The following is a 22,288-nucleotide window of genomic DNA, read 5'->3' as shown; positions in this document are numbered from 1 at the left end:
ATGAGTATATGACTTATTTAGTGCCTACGACATCAAATGCACAACTTAAACACACAACTTGTGGCAAAAATCAGTAGTGACAACTTTGTACCTGGAGGAGCACACGGCCATGGTTGCAGTACAGCCTGGGAGCTACATTAAAACATGTTTACTTGTTTTAATAGTAGTGATGCGTATTGATTTCTATATACCAAGAGTCTTACAAACATACCAAATATTCAGGATGCCCTACAAGAGATAACCCTACTTAGAGATGAGAAACCTGAGACTCACAGAAGTCAAACACTCATGTAAGAGGAGCAAGGATTCAAGTTCTGATTTTACTCTGAAGCCCATTATTTTTCGCTAGTCATGACCCTATTTCTTATTGTAACATTAATTCTGAAAAGAGGCACTCCCCTTCTTTGAAGTCATCCTCTGGATTTTTCGTGACTACATCGTGTTTCCCTGGCAGGTTATTTTGCAGTGCTGCCTGTCGGGCAAGGACATGTCTCACGTGAAGTCCACCTGCGTCATGTGTGGGTACCTGAAGCTGCTGCCCATGTTTCTCATGGTGATGCCAGGGATGATCAGCCACATCCTGTACACAGGAAAGTCATGAATCCGTAAATTCTCTTTTTATTATGCTTGAATTTGAGTAGTGGTTTTAAGATATATCAAAATTTTGATAAAGTAGAAAACCCATTACATGTGAAAGTAAAAACAGAATCCAGAGTGGAGAGAACAGCTTGTACAGAGGGCTAGAAGCAGGAAATTTTGGCATACTTGACATTCTGTTCTCTTATTTCTTTTGTACTGTGTGCCTGTCTCCTTGCAGATATTTGAGCTTGTGAGTCCTGTTTTCATGAGTGGCTTGGATTTAAGCTAGTCTAGAGGATAATGCAGGAGGATGAGGTAAACTGGGAAAACATAAGTTGAGTGAGCTGTGATGGTTGAGTCCAAGACATTTCTGACTGGGAAAGTCTGTGAGATTCACTGTCACTTCTTCGTTCTTCCAAGATGGTTGGAGAACTGGACTGACCTTCATTGCTTTGGAATTGGGTTGTTTGGGTACTCTAACTTCTGAGTCAGCTGAGAGTAACTACTGATGTTGAAAATCTTCCTAAAAAATCAACTCTTTATTATGAAGGGTGAGAGAAATATAGCTGAATATTTTTTGGCTAATCAAGGCCTCTGGTTTCTAGTGGGGAAATCCATCATATAACACTGAATCCACTTCATGTTTTCTCAACTGGGCATCAGTTATTTAGCTAAAATCTTGTTAAAATGAAAATCACCTTTTTTTTTTTCAAATGATACATTTTATTGTAAATGGCTCCTCCTAGGTATTCCTTGTGCTTCAATCCCCACCCACCCTTATTTTTTTGTTTTGATTTATTTTAATGATGTTTATTTCAGAGCTAGTGTTTCCATGTGGTGTGGTGTTAAATTGAAATGACTCCCCTGCACAGCAGGAATAAAATGTTTCTTTGTTCTTAACTGCAACTTTACAGTGTTGTCTATAATAGTAAAGAAAGTGTAGATAGATATCCAACAAGTAGGGAATGGCCAAAGAAATTATTGTATCCCTCTTTATAGAAAATTGCACACAAGAGACTGAAGACTATCTCAAAACTTAGGAAAATGCTGAAGTTATTATGTTAAAAGTAAAAAGCAGACTACAAAATATTACCTCAACAATTACCATAGTTATGCAAAAAAAATATATTTCTTGGTGGAAAAGGATTAGAGAGGAATATTGAAAAACTAAAAGAAGCTAAAGTGCTAAGGTATTGGCATTCTGGGTAGGGTTTTTTATCAAGTTTTTCTGTCTGCTGTCATAATATTGTTTAAGCAAAAAAAAAAAAAAAAATCACCAAGATATTGTGCAAATGCCACAGTGAAGTAAGACATCATCCCACAATCCCACATGGGGCAGTCACCCCAGCAACCATAACAGGTGACACTTCTTCTTAGGCATAGGTGCAAAAACACTGGACTAGGTGACTGGACACAAGACCAACTTCCTAGGTGTTGTGGTCGGGGGGTGGGGGATGGTTTCATCTCTGGAGTTCTGTGCTCCTTGGAGGATTTATGCTCTTGCAGCTCCGTTGGAGAATGGATCCGCTCCCTCTGTTTGCTCTAATGCTCTAACTGGGCCACATCCCAAAGAAGAACCCTGCTCCTTAGGTCAGTGCACAGGGAGCTACAGGTGTGAGATACTTAGGAAGTCATATTCTAGGCAAAAAGGGAGCAAATCCATAGTGTGGAGTTCAAAGTTGAATCTAATTTCCAGGCAAATGTTATTCCTCTCACCCATGATCTTATGACTTGTCTCTATGTCCAGAGGTGGTAGATCTTACCTGTTTGGGCCCCACTCACTGAACCCACTTATCTGAATCCCCCCTCAGAGAAGGTGGCCTGTGTTGTACCTTCTGAATGTGTGAAAATCTGTGGGACTTAAGTCGGCTGCTCTAACTATGCTTACCCAACGCTGGTGATGGATCTGGTGCCCAACAGTAAGAAAATGTCCATGCTCAGATGACTGGATAAAGAAAATGTGATGCTAGGTAGAGATGGATAGATAGATACGTAGGTAGGTAGGTAGATAGATAGAGGTGTAGATAAGGGGTAAGTATTCAGCCTTAAAAAAAGAAGGAAATCCTGCCACTTGCAACAACATAGATGAAGCTGGAGGATATTACACTGAGTGAAATAAGCCAGGCACCTAAGGACAAATACTGCATGACATCACTTATGTGTGGAATCTAAAGAAGTCTAACTTCTAGAAGCAGAGAGTAGAAGGGTGGTTGCCAGGGGCTGGAGGGGAGGGGTGTGGGGGCATAATGGGAAGATGGTGGTCAAAGGGTACCAACTTTCTGTTATCAGATGAATAAGTTCTGGAGACCTAATATACAGCATAGAAACTACAGTTAATAATAATGTATTACTTACTTGAAATTTGCTAAGAGAATAGAGCTCAAGTATCACCACAAAACAAGAATATGGTGACTGTGTGAGGTAATGGATATGTTAATTAGCCTGACTGGTAACCATTTCACATCATGTTGTACACCTTAAATACATACAATTTTTATTTGTCAATCATACCTTGATAAAGCTGGAAAAAAAATCTTTGTGCTGGGACTGCCTCAGAGGTCAGGTCTATAGATGGGTCATGAGAAAGTGTTATGGTATAATCCTTCATAATTCTTACATCCATTAATGCCATTGTCTTCATCAGACCTCTCTTGAGCACATTCCATAGGCTACCAGCCCTGTTCTTGGCCTGGGGAATACAGAAATGAAACAAACATAATTCCTATTAGAAGAACTCCTCTGGATTCAAGACTATGATCAAGGCAATCCATCAATGATGGATTTATCAATAAAAGAGTTTCATAGCAATAAACTTATAAATTCAGAGGACTAGAGGTTAACTATTCATCCTGCTTTCTTTAGACCAGTGATACCCAAATAATAGACCTCAATCTATTTAACTTACCACTGTTTATTCAGTGCCTACTATGTGCCAGACACTGCGTGCTCAGAAAACTTCAGTGAAGTAGGCACAAAATCCCCTATCCCTTAAAACTCACATTCCAGTTTCATGAGATAGAAAACGTGAAATAAGTAAGTTATTAGGATGCTAGAAGGTGATCTGTGGTGAACAAAAACAGAGTAGGGTAAGGGGCTCAGTAGTGACCAGGTGACCTTGTACCTTAGACCCATCAAAGACTGGCTAACACTTCTGTGACCTTTCTCTTCCCTGACCCACGTGAGCATTGTCAGGAGGAAGGGAGCATGACCACAAGTGACATCACCCATCCACTCCCTTCCAGACTTTGGGAGGTCTATGGGGCATTACTAATAGGTAGAGGGAACTGAAGGGTGAAGTTGCCACAATATTTCAAAACTCTGCTTTGCCCACCAAAGACTTCTTCAACAGAACCTCCTACTAGGCTTTTCCCTCTCCAGTTCCCTAACGTTCAGGAAGACAAGAGTTCCTCCCCAAAGAAAGATGGTAGAACACTGTTTCCTCTCTTTCAGATGATCTCTAAATTTATATTTATAACTAAAATTCTATGCTGGATTCTCGAATCACCAGGAAATACGCAGGAAATGCCATGTGATGACGTGTGTCGACAAGCACACCAGTCAGTGAATGTTCCAGGTGACACTTTATCTTTGAACAACTCTGGTTTGGCAAGGCCCTCGTAGATCACGGTGTCCAATTTCTAACTAGTGACTGCACCCTCTCCAAGCCCCAGGGTTGCGCGGCCTGATGCTGTCGGTCATGTTGGCCTCTCTCATGAGCTCCCTGATCTCATCTTCAGTAACGCCAGCACCCTCTTCACCATTGATCTCTACACCAAGATTAGGAAGCAGGCATCAGAGAAAGAGCTCCTTATAGCTGGACGGTGAAACATTCCTTGTTTCTGCCTAAAATTTCTCTGGAAAAATGCAGATATAGAAATGAACAAGAGCCTCCTCATCTTTGGCTTCAGTAAACTAGTCGTAGAGTTCTAGCGTGGGGGAGAGAGACATTAGAGGACATTTAATCCAACTTTATCTTTCTAGATACAAAATTTGGGGCCATATTTTAAATGAAATAGTTGCTTTTTCCAGACTTCCAAATGCCTCTGTTTCTTATTTCTTCCTCTCCTCACACCATCTCCCAACCACATCTTCATAAAACTCTATCAGTGTTTTTCATGGGACATAAACTTCCCGCTTACTCTGATAGACTAATGTATTGTCTCTAGAAGTTTCCATGAATATCACATGAAGGAAGTAACAGATTAAACCATCCACACACTACTACAGAGGAGTTTATCAACTGCATTCATTAAGAAATGGGGTGTCAGGAGAAACTGACCACCTGTTTAAAAGATTGTGCATTGTTGAATACAGTTACAGTTGCTTTAGTAAATTAAGCACTTGAGGGGAAAATTCCAAGGGCTTACATAGTCCAGATCTTGACTCTGGACAAAGGAGAGGAAGAAAAATAAGATATCTGTGCTGTTGTGGTGGAGAAAATATTGGACTAGAATTCATCAGGCCCAAGATGCAGTGGTCCACTAAGAAGAATATGGTCTTGGGCATCAGTCTCCTTTAAGTTTCAATGATAAATTAATGAGTTTTTCTTTTTCTCTCTATTATTAAATGTCTACTATATCCCAGAATACAAATGTGAAAAAAGGACATATATGTGAAAAATAATTTCCCGCTTTGTGGGATTTATGCCTTTGTGGGGACGGTAAACAATTAATAAATATATTCTATACCTGATAACAAAAAGTGTTAGGTAGAAAAGCAAAACAGGATTAAAGGCTGGTGGCTACTTAAGACAGATGCTCAGGAAGTCCACTCTTGAGGAGGTAACATTTGAGCACAACCCTGTAAGAAGTGTGGGAGTGAGTTGCATGGCTCTGTGTGGACAGAACAGTAAGTGCTGCATTCTTAACAACAGTCATGTGTGTGGTGTGTGTGAGGACCACAAGGGGTGAGGTTGGCACGTGAGGTGCAGCTGGGAGAGATAGGAAACACAGTCAGAAAGGTAAAGGGAGGTGAGGTCATGCAGGGCCGTTTAAGCCATAACAAGACTGGATTTCATTCCATGTGTGATAGAAATCAATCAAAGATAAGAGAGCAAGGGAGGCATGTGATTTGCTTTCCAATGATGATAACTAGAATAGTGGTGTTATCTATTGAATCCTTACTGTGTTCTAGGCATCATGCTCAGACTTCCCACGGTTTATCACATTTAGTTACTGCAAGGTTGCAGAGGTTTTGTAAAGATTAAATGAGATACTTGGCCTCAGTCTCCTGCCCAAATGCTTGCCCCACTCTTCTCCCAATCCCCAGCTCTCTGTTTCAGGTGAGCACAGAGTAGTGATAACCTTTTACAGAAAGTCCAGTAAATTATGTTTGTTTGCTTACTTACACAACAAGCCTAAGAATCTTGTGGAGTTTAGAAAATTTAATCAGTCATGACCCCTGGACCCCAGGAGCCTCTAATAGGTTTTTACTGCTTATCAATATTTTAACTAATTTTTTCTACCTGTCAAAGTACTCAAGTAGTAAAATGCACAAATTAGCATTTCTGGCCAATTCACTAAGCATTCTGCAATAGAGGGTGTTTTAATTCTAATCTATGCAAACTGACAATTTCTCTCAAGCTAGGAAAAAAGACCAAAATAGGAGTCTGCTTTCTTTATCATGCAAATAATTGCTTATTAACAGAAATAGTGTGTTGCATTTTTAATTGATATATTGCATAAATCACAGTACAGATTTATCAACTGCTGACATCTGAATATTTAATCTCATAGTTGAAGATATTATGACTAATTATAGATAAGCAATTGCTTTATTAGAATTTTACTAACAGATAATCACTAGGCACAGTATGGCTTCATGTGAGGTCAAGGAGCTTGATTTTATTTGGAAAATCAATGAATGGCCACAGAATGAATTCAAGAACTAAAGCATAATGGAAGTACCAATAAGCTTTTGTTTAATATTTAAATCATTTTGTTTTCTTCCCAGGCTATTTATCATGCTATTAATTGTAATCAGCATTGTGTGGGTCCCATTAGTACAGGTTACTCAAAATGGACAACTGTTCCATTACATAGAATCCATTTCTAGCTACCTTGGGCCTCCAATTGCAGCTGTCTTCCTGCTTGCCATCTTCTGTAAAAGAGTCAATGAACAGGTAAGTGAAGATTGGGAAACTTTTCCCCTGCTGGAGTGAGAAAAAGTTATTTCATTCACTGGTGAAAAAATGCATTCTTTCCACCCTGTATATACAGCTCAAGGCCCATCTCAGTTTCAGTTGTGGTCAGCCATAATTCCTGATTCTCACTAAAGTGTGTTGATACATAGTGCACACTCATAGTGTAGTCTTTATATATCTTACAACATAGTGTATACATCCTTGGCACAGAGCTGAGAAACACAAGTTTTGGAGTAAGAGTGCCAGGGTCCAATCCTGGCTCTACCACTTAATATCTTTTTGATCTTAATCAAACCATTTGACTTTCTGTAAAATTAAGATAATCACAGTGCTTACCTTAAAAGATTGCTGTGAGGATTAAAAAAGATTTTTAAAACATGAAGTACTTAGAAGAAAATCTACCACATTCATAAAGATTCAAAATATGTTTATATTATGATGTATATAATTGATTGACTATTATGGACCACTTACATTTAATCGCTTACTTGTTCCCAGGTATTAGCCTTATAATCATAATTTTCAAATGAGGAACAGGTGCAGAGAGGTTAGTACATATGTGCTTTACATATGTTACTTAATATTAGTAAGTGGGATCTTGGGATTCAGACTAAGGTCTTCCTCCATCCAAAGCTCATACTCTTAATCTCTATGCAATACTGTTTTCCCTAAACATTTTTTTTAAACATTTTTATTGGAGTATAATTGCTTTACAATGGTGTGTTAGTTTCTGCTTTACAACAAAGTGAATCAGTTATACATATACACATCTCCATGTCTCTTCCCTCTTGTGTCTCCCTCCCTCCCCCCCTCCCTATCCCACCCTTCTAGCTGGTCACAAAGCACTGAGCTGATCTCCCTGTGCTATGCGGCTGCTTCCCACTAGCTAGCTATTTTACATTTGGTAGTGTATATATGTCCATATATACACTACCACTCTCTCACTTTGTCCCAGCTTACCCTTCTCCCTCCCCATGTCCTCAAGTCCATTCTCTAGTAGGTCTGCGTCTTTATTCCCGTCTTGCCCTTAGGTTCTTCACGACCTTTTTTTTTTTTTTTTTTTTTAGATTCCATATATATGTGTTAGCATACGGTATTTGTTTTTCTCTTTCTGACTTACTTCACTCTGTATGACAGACTCTAGGTCCATCCACCTCAATACAGATAACTCAATTTCATCCCTAAACATAACATCTTGATCAGGGGAACAGGGATACGTGTTTCTACTCCCACCAACTTCTCAGAGAAAATAAATGCTTTTAATTGTCAAAAACGTGATAGAGCTGTCAAACTAATACCAACTCTTTAAATTGTGTAACATAAAGCATAGTTATGTTTACTCTCCAAAATAAATCACAAGTTTTAAAATCTATATATAAAATCAAACTCAAAGAAAACTTCAGTTTGGGTCAGGCAGTAGTGTCCTGGAGTTGGAGAATCAACAGTGGAATGATATTTCAGAACCACAGAGAGTGACAGCACACTGGGGACACGCATATTTTCAACTTTTCCCTGCTTTGATAACCTTGTGGTCAAGGTTAGCCATTTGTTGGCCCTTAGTGGAGAAAGCAGACAGGATGATAATTATGACTTACTCGAATGAGTGTCTCATCTTTTCGAAGTACAATAATTTTATTCTTGTTTCTCAGGGAGCCTTCTGGGGTCTAATTATTGGATTTGTGAACGGCCTCATTCGTATGATCGCAGAGTTTGCTTATGGAACAGGGAGTTGCCTGGCTGCCAGTCACTGCCCCCAAGTCATCTGTGGAGTACACTATCTGTACTTTGCCCTCATTCTCTTTTTTGTTTCCATACTGGTCATCCTGGGAATTTCCCTGTTAACAAAACCCATTCCTGATGTATATGTGAGTAATGAGTAATAAATGTGTTCATTTTAAAAGAATTCTTTGCCTTCTAAAGCTTCGACTGGTGTCCAGGGCCCATGCAATGGAATCATAGGACCACTAGAGCTGGAAGGAACCTAAGATATTATCATCCAGTCATTCCACAAAACAACAATTTGTACCTAGTATGTGCAAAGCACGAATGAATTAAGAAATAAGGGATTATAAAATGGGCTTCATTTTCAAAAAAAACCTCACAATACAGTTGGGAGGTAAATCTATACGTCTGTTATAGGATACCAGGAAGACAGTAATTAGTGTTGCCTAAGAGACTGGGGAAGACTTCACAGCAGAGCTGTCATCTGGGCTGGGCCTGTTTGGGAGTGAGTAGAATTTAATATAAGCACAAATACTGGCACAGAGATTTCTTTTTTTAAAAGCACATGATACCAGGGAGCAGGAAAAAGAAAAATAGAACAAGATGAATTTTTTGGTCTTTCAAATTGGTAAGAAGATTTAATATGAATAATGTCCAGTATTGGTCAGGAGGTGGGGAGATGCCCACTCTCCAAAACTGTTGGTGAGTATATGAGTTTTATAATTTGTAAGAAGGCAGTTGGGCAATATTTATCTGTTTTAAAATGCTCATACTCTGTGATTCAACAATCCCACTTTTAGGAATTTATTATATAGAAATACTTGTACAAGTATGAATTTATATATATTATAAATTTATATGTATATATAAAGATTTTTCTCTGCAAAAGGTCTCTAATAGAAAAAGATGGAGACAATCCAAATTTCCATTGCTAGTGGAATGGGTACACAATAAAACTACATTGACTGTATGTAGCTGTTCAAGAACCTGAGGAGCTCTTTTTTTTTTTTTTAATGTCCCATGATATGGTTAAGTGGGAAAAACACTTGCAGAACAATATAGTATTGAATAATATCACTTTTCAAAATAAAATACATGGAGGTGTATATATGTTTGTCTAAGCATAGAAAAAAATCCTAAACCATGTACACTGGAAACTTTTAATAAGAGGTATCTGTGGCGGAAGGCACCATTGAGGACCAGCAAATATTAGTCATTTTTTAATTTAAATATTTCTTGTATACTGATATGGTTTGAATTTATTACTAATGTTTATAACTTTTATATGTTTTGCATTTATCACTCAATCTTTGAAGCAATACATACTTGCATATTTCCTCGAGGAATGCCCAGTAGACTGTGGATGTAGAAACTTGAAGCACAGGGTGGTTCAAATTACTTTAACAAAGACAGGTCACCAGGACTTAAAACTAAATATTTATGCTGAATATATGAAAGAACACTAGAAGACACCTCATAGTTTTAAAAGAAATAAATGTAAATGTTAAACACTTTCATGACAATAGATATGACCATCATTTATTTATTCACATTTAGAAAAAGAATTTGAAGGACCAATGAGACCATTTATCTAGTTTATGTTGTTGTTTCAGTAATATACTGTGAGGTTTTAACTTTCAAAATGAACTGATAAAAATCAGTAGTCATTTTGGAGAAAGTTGTGAATAGTGAGTGTGTGGACCTAACCTAGCAGTGAAGTAAAGAAAAATCTCAGGATGATAGGTTTTCAGCAAGACTAGAAAGCACCTAATCCAAGTTAGAACAGGAATTCAAGGAGCCCCAATAGGAGAGTTTTTGCAAAGAAAATGGCTTTTTATACTAAAATAATACTATGATTACGAACCTTATATGAAGCTGTTAGGAATCGTAGTGATAGGGTGGAAGCATATGAGTGTATGTCAACAACAAATAAGAAAGCCAATTACAAATTCTAATAACAAGAAAGTCACGAGCCAAATATGAGGACAGTTAAAATTAAGCATGACTTTGAGCAGATGATGGATTATCATTTAAAAAACTCATTTGACACTTGGAACAATTTCCTTAGAATGACCTAGAGCTGGTATTTATTCATGTGTCCAATCACTTCTTGGATGTATGGCACACAGAAAATTACATCATAGCATAAATGCTAGCCATTTATTTTCAAAAATTTTAATCAACAGTAAGCATGGAAATCTTAAATATATTCACAGAAAGCAATTAAAATTCTATAAAGCTTAACTGTTTTAAAATAAAAGTGCTGAGAGAAGTTTGGAGGTTGGAAAAGGAACGTGTAAGGGTATAAATTGCTATCAGAACTTAATAATAGCACACAAATACTATCTAAACATGATGGATCCAGAGAGAGTTTGAGATATTTTAAAAATTGAAAAAGTAACCGCTCAACAAACTGAAAGCCTGTAATAGTTGAGTGATAGGGACAATGAGTGAAGCCAGAGTCTAGCAAAAATTAGATAAATCTTCGAATTTATGAAATTGTAAATCCAGAAATAGGGGTTTTAAACGTATTATTGATGATTTTTAATAACTACCAGAAAAATTTTAACAAATAATTTTAAATGGTAAGTGTTGTTTTCGTGGGTGAGCGTGGTGGAAGATCTTTTCTTTGTTATCGATACTTTTCTGTGCTGTTCGATTTTTTGCACTATACAATTAACAAATGTATCATTACGTTATTGTAAACACTTGCCTATCACTAATGTGCTTGTCTCTGGTCTCTGGTTAGCGGTATTGCCTGTGCTGGGCTCTTCGGAACAGTACAGAGGAACGAAGTGATTTAGATTCAGAAGAGGAAAGACACGAAGAAGCTGATGATGGTGTTGACGAAGGTAATACCTGGTTTACATTTGGTTTTCACATAGAAACTCTATGTACCTGGCTTTGTTTAGGTTTTTCGTTTTTTGTTTTAATTCCATGAAATTCGGCTTCTGAAAAAGCTCTTAGATTTATGGTAAACTTAAACTTTGAAATATCACTTTCCCAACAACCAAGACAATTTATTACATATAAAATCCATCCCTTCATCCACTTGTCTGTCAGTCTGTCTGTCCATCCATCCACCATCTATCCATGGATCTGTTTGCCAGCTTTTTCTCAGGGATTCCTCTAACACTTAGAAGTGGCTATAATCATTCTTTACAACCACCTGTACTACATTGACAGGAATTTTATTTCGCATGTTTTGTGATCATTTGTTCATTTCTTCATTTCAGATAGTCCTGAGGAAACTCATGGATGTCTCAGGAAGGCTTAGGACTTGTTCTGTGGTTTGCAGAGGAAAGGCCCCAAGCTGAGCAAAGAGGTGGAAGAAGCCCAGAAGAAGAAGCTGACACATCTGAGAAGCCCTTATGGAGGACTGTAGTGAACATCAATGCCATCATCCTCCTGGCAATGGCAGTCTTTGTCCATGGCTATTTTGCCTGAACTCTATCTGAGTTACTAGAATATTTAAGCAAAGGATAATTTTATTGATTTTCCACTTCTATAGTTTTTTGTGTTGGAAAGGCAGATAAGCAGTTGGTAATTTTATTGAATGAGATGACTATAGACCTGGTTTTTAGCTTTTGTTGTTCCTTTGTGTCAATAAAGAAAAAGAAACAGTTGATAATTTAGAAAGCCAGTGAGTTGACTCTATGTGTACATAAACTGGAAGCTCTGTGTCTAAATTTTTTTTATAGCTCACCAGGCAGATTGCCCTACCTTACACTTGCTTTCTGCAATTTCCAGAGATTTCCTTAGAAGGAATGCCTCTCCCAGCTCTGCCTCACATAGTAACCTCCTCATCTGTAAAAGTGAACTTCCCCTCCTGTCTCCCCTTCATTGATCTCAGTGAAAATAGAAATACTTCCTAATAGTTGAGGGGAGGTGAGCTGAAAATTCAAGTTGTAAATATGTTTATGAATTTACTGGATATTATTAGCTTATATCTCAAATAAAGCCATCCCTCACCATTTAAATGTTAGCATATCAAGCCATTGATTTTTGACTACTTTTTTTTTTTTAATTTGGCCACACCGCGCAGCTTGTGGGATCTTAGTTCCCCAACCAGGGATCGAACCCGGGCCCTGGCAGTGAAAGTGCTGAGTCCTAGCCACTGGACCACCAGGGAATTACCATGATTTTTAGACTATTTTCTAAAGTAGTCTAATTATATTTTTCTTGATTTTTAGACTACTTCTTAAAAAATATAATTCACATAATCTATTTAAAGTGTACAATTAAGTCTATTTTAGAATAGTCACAGAGTTGTGCAATAATTACACAATCTAATTTTCTATATTAACATTAATTCTTTATTTGCATTGTTACTTGAATATATGTCTTTCTCTGTATTTGTTTTATTTTGACATTATGTGGTGTTCTGTGACTGGATTTTCCATATAAAATTTATCTTGGAGATCTTCACCTATCAGTACATATAGGTATCCCTCATTCTTTTTAGTTGCACATTATTCCATAAAATCATTTACCATAATTTGACCATGTTTCTACTGGGAAACATTCACATTGGTTTCAATTATTTGCTATTATCTACAATATTTGACTAATATACCTGTATATTCACCTTTTGGCACATTACATAGCTTTATTTTCCTTAATGTTTGATGCCTAACAAATAGAATACTGAGTCAATGGGTATGAGCATTTAATATTTTGATAAAAATTAAAAATTTGTGTTCCAAAAAGGATTCACCAATTTATATTTTCACCATCACTGTATGAAAGTTCCTATTTACTCATATCCTTAATTACAGAGTAACATAAATACTAATTAATGTTTGTCAACTTAAAGATTGAAAATAATTTCATTTTTGAAATTGGGCTTTCTCCACTTATTAGTGAGATTGTATATACTTACGTATATTTTCTACTTATTCATATTTTTTCTGTAAATTTCCTGATATATTTACCAATTTCCTAATTCATTAATAGACATTCTTTAGATAATCTATGTTTTTTATTACTTGCATATAAATTTCAAATATTTTTCTTGAAGTCTGTGTCTTGACTTTTAACTTTATGTTGTTTTTTGTTGTACAGAAGCCTTAATTTTTAAAATTAATTTTTATTGGAGTATAGTTGATTCACAATGTTGTGTTAGTTTCTGCCGTACAGCAGAGTGAATCAGTTATACATATATCCACTCTTTTTTAGATTCTTTTCCCATATAGGTCATTACAAAGTATTGAGTAGAGTTCCCTGTTCTACACAGTAGGTTCTTATTAGTTATCTATTTTATATATAGTAGTGTGTATGTCAATCCCAATCTCCCAATTTATTCCTCCCCCCCTTTCCCCCTTGGTAACCGTAAGTTTGTTTTCTACATCTGTGACTCTATTTCTGTTTTGTAAATAAGTTCATTTGTACCATTTTTTTAGATTCCACATAGAAGTGGTATCATATTTGTCTTTGGCTTACTTCACTTGATATGACAATCTCTAGGTCCATCCATGTCACTGCAAATGGCATTATTTTGTTCTTTTTTATGGCTTAGTAATATTCCATTGTATATATGTACCACATTCTCTTTATCCTTTTATCCGTCGATGGATATTTAGGTTGCTTCCATGTCCTGGCTGTTGTAAATAGTGCTGCAATGAACATTGTGGTGCGTATCTTTTCAAATTATGGTTTTCTCCAGATATATGTACAGGAGTGGGATTTCTGGATCATACAGTAGCTCTATTTATAGTTTTTTAAGGAAGCTCCATACTGTTCTCCATAGGGGCTATACCAATTGACATTCCCACCAACAGTGTAGGAGGGTTCCCTTTTCTCCACACCCTCTCCAGCGTTTATTGCTTGTAGATTTTTTGATGATGGCCATTTTGACCACTGTCAGGTGATACCTCATTGTAGTTTTGATTTGCATTTCTCTAATAATTAGTGATGTTGAGCATATTTTCATGTGCTTTTGGCAATCTGTATATCTTCTTTGGAGAAATGTCTATTTAGATCTTCTGCCCATTTTTTGATTGGGTTGTTTGCTTTTTGATACTGAGCTACAAGAGCATTTGTATATTTTGGAGATTAATCCCTTGTCAGTTGAGAAGCCTTAATTTTTATTTAGTCAAATTGTTTCATCTTTTACCTATAGTTTCTGGGTTTTGTGAATTACTTTCAGTGGTTTGTCCTTTTGCGGTTTTGTTGTCATTATTTGGTTTTGTTTTGAAGAATATACTCAAATTCTACATTATTTTACAATTTACTTTTCTCTTTTATAGTGAATGGTGGACGTCATTAAGCCCAGCTAATGTAGATCACATGAATTCATTTCAATTTCTACCTAATAATTTATAATACTAGACGTATTTGTTTTCCTTAGCAATTCCTCTTTAGATGGATATTCTGGCTGTTCAAATATTTTTTGCCACCACAAATAATGTTGCATAGATCCCCACTGATGGCTTTAGTTCTACAGGGTAGAATCCTCAAAGTGCTATAACTGAGCCATGGATACATTTATTTATATTTTTAAGATACTGACAGATTACTTCCCCAAAAGTTGAGGCAATTCACATTCCTACCAACAACAGGGAACAAATAGACCTGTTCCCCTGTGAGCTTAGTAGCATTAAAAGTTGTCGATTTTTCAAAAATTGCTAATCTGATTGGTGAAAAATCTTATAGAAGCTCTAATTAATCATCTATTTTAACTTCAGTGAGTTGCCTATTTATGAGTTTTTTCTACTTTTCTATCTAGCAGTTTACAGTGGGAGACATTCTTAAGCAAAACAGGAGACTGAGAAACCACAAAAGATGAAAATACCTATTTAAATAAACTATTGACATTTTTTATATCAAAAGGTAGTCCAAACAGAAGTTAAAACATGGAGCCAAAAAGATATTGTGACATAAAAAAAAAAGAGCTCCCATAAATAAATGAGAAAAAGACAAACAAGCCTGACTGTTGCATCTGGAAAGTAAGGGACAGACTTAGGCTTCTCTGCATGTGATGTAACTCTTATAATCTAGAATATAGTCTAGAATGGCCGATAAGCACATGTCCAAAGAATCTAGCCTCACAAGTTATTCCAAGAGGATTCCTCCTTTGATGTATGATGTTTGTTTATCCCGGATTTATATGGAGAACTTCTATTATGAAACCATTAAGAATTATTTAATTTAAAAAAATTTTTTTATCAGGTTTAGGAAGTTCCTTTTAACTCCTAATTTACCAAGAGGTGGTTTTAAAATCACAAACAGGTGCTAAATTTTACCAAAATTGTTATTGAGTTAATAAGGATTTTTTTCTTTAAATGAATCACTGAATTACTGTTTGGAAATATTGAACTTTGCCTCACATTATATGCAAAAAGTAATTGATTTGTGTCACAGCCCTAAATATAAATGCTAAAATCATAAGGATTCTAGAAAAATTATAAAAGAATATCTTCATGTCCTTGGAATAGCTGACGCCTTTGTAGAGAGGACACACAAAATAATCATAAGAGAAAAAATAATGAATTAACTACATAAAAACTGAAAACTTTTTTTCCAACTTTATTGAGATAGAATTGACATACAACATTGTGTAAGTTTAAGGCGTACAATATTATTATTTGATACACATGTATATTATATAATGTTTACCACAGTAACATTAGTTAACACATCCTTCACCTCGTAATTACCTTTTTGTTGTCGTTATGGAGAAAACATTAAATCTCTACTCTCATAGCAACTTTCAACTAAACAATATAGTATGTTAACTACAGTCACCATGCTGTACATTAGAATCCCCAGAACTTGTTCATCTTATAACTGGAAGTTTGTACCCTTTGACAAATATCTCCCCATTTCCCCCACCCCTCACCACTGGCAGCCTCCATTCTACTCTCTGTTTCTACAAGTTCAATGTCCTTAGATTCTGCGAATAAGTGAGATCATCCACTATTTGTCTTTCTCTGACTTCTTTTATTTAGCATAATGCTCTCAATATCCATCCATGTTGTAGCAAATAGGAGGGTTTCCTTTTTTATGTCTGAATAATATTCCATTATATATATATACACACACACACACATACATACGTGCATATATATATACACCACATTTTCTTTATCCATTTATCCATCAATGGATGTTTCCATGTCTTAGTTTGTTTCCGTGTCTTGATTATCGTGAATAATGGGAGTGCAGATATTTCTTCCATTTTGCCTTATGAAAGCTTTCATAGGAACACTCTACTTTTGGATAGCAGGGGAAACCTGTGTTAACCCCTTATCAGATGTGTAGTTTGCAAATATTTTCTCCCATTCCGTAGGTTGTCTTTTCATTTTGTTGACTGTTTCTTTTGCTGTGCAGAAGATTTTTAGTTTGATGTAGTCCCACTTTTGCTTTTGTTGTTTGTGCTTTAGGTATCATAGCCCCCCAAAAAGTTACCAAGACCAACGTGAAGGAGCTTTTTCCATTTTCTTCTAGGAGTTTTATAGTTTCAGGTCGTATGTTTAAGTCTTAATCCATTTTGAGTTAGTTTTCGTGAGTGGCATAAGATAGGGGTCCAATTTCATTCTTTTCCACGTGGATATCCAGTTTTCCCAACACCACTTATTGAAGGGACTATCGTTTCCCCCATTGAGTGTTCTTGGCTCCCTTGTCAGATATTAGTTGACCCTATATATATGGGTTTATTTCTGGACTCTTGATCATTTTCCATAGGTCTATGTGTCTGTTTTTAACCAGCACTATACTGTTTTAATTACTATAGCTTTGTAATATATAGAGCTTGAAATCAGGAAATGTGATGCCTCAAGATTGGTTATTTTTGTTTTTCAAAATTGTTTGGCTATTTGGGGTCTTTTGTAGTTCCATATGAATTTTAGCATTGTCTTTTTCTATTGATGTGAAAAATGTCATCAGAATTTTGATAGGGATTGCAGCAAACCTATAGATGGCTTTGGGTAGTATGGACATTTTCAAAATGTTAACTCTTCCACTCCATGAACCACAGGATACCTTTCCATTTATTTGTGTCATCTTCAATTTCTTTCATCAATGTCTTACAGTTTTTGGCATATCGATTTTTCACTCCCATGGGTAAATTTATTTCTAAGTATTTTATTGGTTTTGATGCTATTGTAAAAGGGATTGCTTTCTTTATTTCTTTTTCAGATAGTTCATTGTTGGTGTGTACAAATGCAACTGATTTTCATTCTTTAGTTTTGTAACCTTAAGCTTTACTGAATTCATTTATTAGGTCTAACAGTTTTTTGGTGAAGTCTTTTGGATTTTCTATATACAAGATCATGTCATCAGCAAAGAGACATTTTTACTTCTTCCTTTCCAAACAAGCAAACAAATAAATGTGATACACCACATTAATAGAATGAAAGGAAAATATCATAATCATATAAAAATATGCATACAAAGCATCCCCACTGCCACCATATCCACCACCACCACAGCTGCCAGCAAAGCCACCTCGACCACTGAAGTTTCCTTCACGACCAAAGTTATTATTCCCACCAAAACCACCTCGACGACCAACACTGAAGTTTCCAGAACCACTTCGACCTCTTTGGCTGGATGAAGCACTAGCTATCTCTTGCTTAGATAGGGCTTTCCTTACTTCACAATTGTGACCATTCACAGCGTGTTATTTCTGAATGACAATCTTGTCTACAGAGTCATGATCGTCAAAGGTTACAAAAGCAAAGCCTCTCTTTTTGCCACTGCCTCAGTCAATCATGATTTCAATCACTTTAATTTTCCCATACTGTTCAAAATAATCTCTTAGGTGATATTCTTCAGTGTCTTCTTTAATGCCACCAACAAAAATCTTTTTCACAGTAAGTGGGCACCAGGTCTTTGAGAATCTTCTCTTGGGACAGCCCTCTTTGGTTCCACAACTCTTCCATCCACATTGTGTGGCCTTGAATTCATGGCTGCATCCACCTCCTCCACAGCGGCATATGTGGCAAACCCGAAGCCTCTGGAGCACTTGGTGTTTGGATCCCTCATTACCACACAGTCTGTGAGCGTTCCGCATTGCTCAGAATGCTCCTCAGACTCTCATCAGTTGTTTCAAAGCTCAAACCTCCAGTGAAGAGCTTCTGCAGCTGTTTGGGCTCTTTGGGAGACTCTGTTTTAAGACATGATGGCAGTGGAGTGGGGCAGGTGAGGACTTTAACTATGCTTACTCTGCGCTGTCCATGGGCAGAAAGCTGTTTTGTATATGTTGAAACATATGCATCACAGGGATAAATCCATTTGATCAGGTGTATGATCCTTTTAATGTGCTGTTGAATTTGGTGTGCTAGTATTGAATATTTTGTTGAGAATTTTTGCATATTATGTTCATCAAGAATATTAGCCTGTATTTTTCTTTTCTTGTAGTATCTTTATCTGGCTTTGGTGTCTGGGTAATGCTGACCTCTTAAAATGAGTTTGGGAGTGTTCCCTTCTCTTTAATTTTTTGTAAGAGTTTCAGAAGAATTGGCATTAATTCTTCTTTAAATGTTTGGTGAAATTCACCTGTAAAGCCATCTGATCCTGGGCCTTTCTTTGTTGAGAGGTTTTTGATTACTGATTCAATTTCCTTACTTGTTATCATTCAATCTTTTTACTTGTTACCAATAACAAATAACTCATCCTTAGTAGGTTGTATGTTTCTAGGAATTTATCCATTTTTTCTAGGTTGTCCAATTTGTTAGTGTATAATTGTTCATAGTATTCTTGTATAATCCTTTGTATTTCTGTGGCATCAGTTGTAATGTCTCCTGTTTCAGTTATCATTTTATTTATTTGAGTCCTCGCTCTTTTTTTCTTGGTAAGTTTAGCTAAAGATTTGTCAATTTTGTTTATCTTTTCAAAAAACACAACACAATTCTGTTGATATTTTCTACTGTTTTTCTATTCCCTATTTCATTTATTTCTGCTCTGATCTTTGTTACTGCCTTCCTTCTGCTAACTTTGGGCTTAGTTTGTTGTTTGGTTCTTAGTTTGTTCTTGTAGTTGCTTGAGGTATAAGGTTAGGTTGTTTATTTGAAATATTTCCTTTTTTAATGTAAGCATTTATTGCTATAAACTTCCCTCTTAGCACTGCTTTTGCTGCATCCCATTAGTTTTGGTGTGTGTTTCCATTTTTATTTGTTTTAAGATTTTTCAATTTCCATTTTGATTTCATCTTTGACCCATTGGTTGCTTAGGAGTATGTTATTTAATTTCCACATATTTGTGAGTTTTCCAATTTTACTCCTGTTATTGATTTCTAGTTTCATACCATTGTGGTCAGAAAAGATATTTGGTATAATCTCAATATTTTTAAATTTGCTGAAACTTGTTTTTGACCTAGCATGATCTATCCTGGAGAATGTTCCATATGTGCTTGAGAAGAATGGGTATTCTGCTGCTGTTGGATGGAATGTTCTATATATGTCTGTTAAGTACATTCGGTCTAAACCATTGTTCAAGTACAGTGTTTCCGTACTGATTTCTGGTCTGGATGACCTATCCATTGTTGAAAGTGGGATGCTGAATTCCTCTACTATTACCGTATTACTGTCTGTTACTCCTTCAGATCTGTTAGTATTTGCTTAATATATTTAGGCACTCTGATGTTGGGAGTATATGTATTTACAATTGTTATGTCTTTTTGATGAATTTACCCATTTATCATTATATAGTGACCCTCTTTTTATCTTGTCATGGTTTTTGACTTGAAATCTAGTTGTCTGATATAAATATAGCTGCTCCATTTTGATTCCCATTTGCATGGAATACCTTTTCCCATCCCTTCACTTTGAGCCTATGTGTGTCCTTGAAGTTAAAGTGAGTCTCCTGTAGGCAGCATATAGTTGGGTCTTTTTTTAGTCCATTCAGCCATTCTGTGCCTTTTGATTGGCAAATTTAATCCATTTATATTAAAAGTAAAATCCAGGCAGGGCCCTGACTACCAGCATACTCTACCATGGCTGCTAGGTCTTGCCACAGTCACATGGAAGTAGAAGCTCATGTTGGGAGATAGGTTAAGTGTATAAAGTTGCACAGCTGGAGGGGCTAGCTGCAGGGGAGTCTGGTGATACAGGCTAGTGATAGGAAATAGGGCCGATCCAGGCTCACAATGATCTGGGGGGCCCTGTCAGCATGCACTTCCGTAGCTGCAGGATCTTGCCAATGGATGCACATATGGCAATGGAGGTAGGTGATGGGCATCAGGCCAGTGGCATGCAAGTGCACAGCTGGAGGGGCTATCCCCAAGCACACACACTTAGGTGGGGGTCAGCTGCAGGGATCTATGCTAGTGTCTTGAACTCACACACAGCCACAGAAGACTGAGAAGGCTGCCAGTGTGGGTCCTGGATTCCCTCAGGGGTGAGGGGGAGAGCTGGGGGAGACTCAGGTGGCTGGCATCAGCGAACACAGATACCTGTGGGGGAAAACCGGTGAAATCTGCAGGAGTCTGAGGCAGCTATGTTGGCCGTTGGTTTCTTCAGTGGGGAAAGCTGCTGGGGTGGTCTGCAGAGCATGTCACTGGGAACCACCACTGTTTTCCCGACAGTGTCGCTGAAACTGGTAGCCTCTTCATTGTTCCTAGCCATCATGGCTCAGCTCTGCTGGTTTCTGGATGGGGTGAACTCAAAGTGGTTCAATCATGCAGTGCCCTCAAAGGCTGAGGAAGCTGGTAGCTCACCCAACTCTCCCTTTCCCAGGGAGGGAACTCTTCCTAGCTGGGGATATCCCTCAGCACTGAGCAATGCTGGCTTTGGGGGATACATTTATATAGGCAAAATGAAGCTGTTCTTCCTTCCCTTTTTGTGCAGTTATTCTCAGGGTCTTTGTCCCACCATGTTGCTAAAGTTTTTTAAGTGTACTCCAGAGCTCTCCAAAACTGTTTTTGTTTGTGAATAACTGTTTAATTGTTGATCTTTGCGAGGGAACTGGAGGCTGCTGTCTCCTACTTCACTATCTCAATGATGTCGCTCTTTTTCCCTTCTCTGTTCACTTTTCTTCATTCTTTTTTCTTTCTGTTCCTCATACTTGACAATTTCAACTGTCCCAATTCAAGTTTACTGACTCTTTCTTCTGCCCACTCAAATGTGATGTTGAACCTTTCTAGTGAAATTTTTATTTTGGCTATTGTGCTTTTCAGCTCCAAAACTTTCATTTGGTTTCTTTTTATAATTCCTGTCACTTAATTGATATTCTCACTTTGGTCACACATTATTTTCCTTTAGTTTTTTGTTCTGTTTTGTTCTGGGGTTTTTTTGGTCCATGTTTTCCTTTACCTCTTTGACTATATTTAAGGCAGTTGTTTTAAAGCTTTTATCTATAATTTCAAAGTATGGACTTCCTCAGGGAAAGTTTCTGTCTTTTTTTCCCTTGGAATGGGCCTGTTGCTTTATATGTCTTGTAATTTTTTTTTTTTTACAAAACTGGACATACGACTATTATACTGTGGTAACCCTGAAAATCAAATTCTTCCTCTCCCTGGAGTTTACTCTTTTATTAGATGTTGAGGGATGCAGAAGTCCGTTTGTTTAGTGACTTCCCCAAACTATTATTGCAATGGCCATATTCTTTATTGATGTGGCCACAGAAGTCTTTGTTCCTTAGCTTCTGTTCAGCTGCTGTTTTGATAGAGATTTCCTTGAGTGACAGAAGCTCTCCCAGTCTTTTAAAATTGACTGTGCTGGGGGCCTCCTTCAACTCCTAGCCAGGCTTGCACTGGATCTGACCAAAGTGAAAGCTTAGGGTCTTCTCAGGTCTTTTCTAAGCAGGTGTCTTACCCTGGTCATAAATATGGCTTTCTAAATTCCCCAGTATATACGGTTGTTTTTGGATGTCTTAATTTCCCAGAGACGCTTTCCCCAGATTTTG

General features: G+C 37.0%; 2 pseudogenes; one reads left to right on the top strand and one right to left on the bottom strand.

The window, feature by feature from the left end:
- The window catches only part of LOC133075869 (solute carrier family 5 member 4-like), a 77,077-nt pseudogene extending 64,654 nt beyond the window's left edge, over positions 1–12,423 (top strand).
- Positions 12,424–15,489: 3,066 nt separating this feature from the next.
- Positions 15,490–21,009, bottom strand: LOC133075187 (heterogeneous nuclear ribonucleoprotein A1-like; annotated as a pseudogene).
- Between the last annotated feature and the right edge of the window lie 1,279 nt (positions 21,010–22,288).

Source organism: Eubalaena glacialis, chromosome 15 (genome assembly GCF_028564815.1).
Source record: "Eubalaena glacialis isolate mEubGla1 chromosome 15, mEubGla1.1.hap2.+ XY, whole genome shotgun sequence".
Lineage (NCBI taxonomy): Eukaryota > Metazoa > Chordata > Mammalia > Artiodactyla > Balaenidae > Eubalaena > Eubalaena glacialis.
This window is presented reverse-complemented; position numbering and strand designations above follow the sequence as displayed.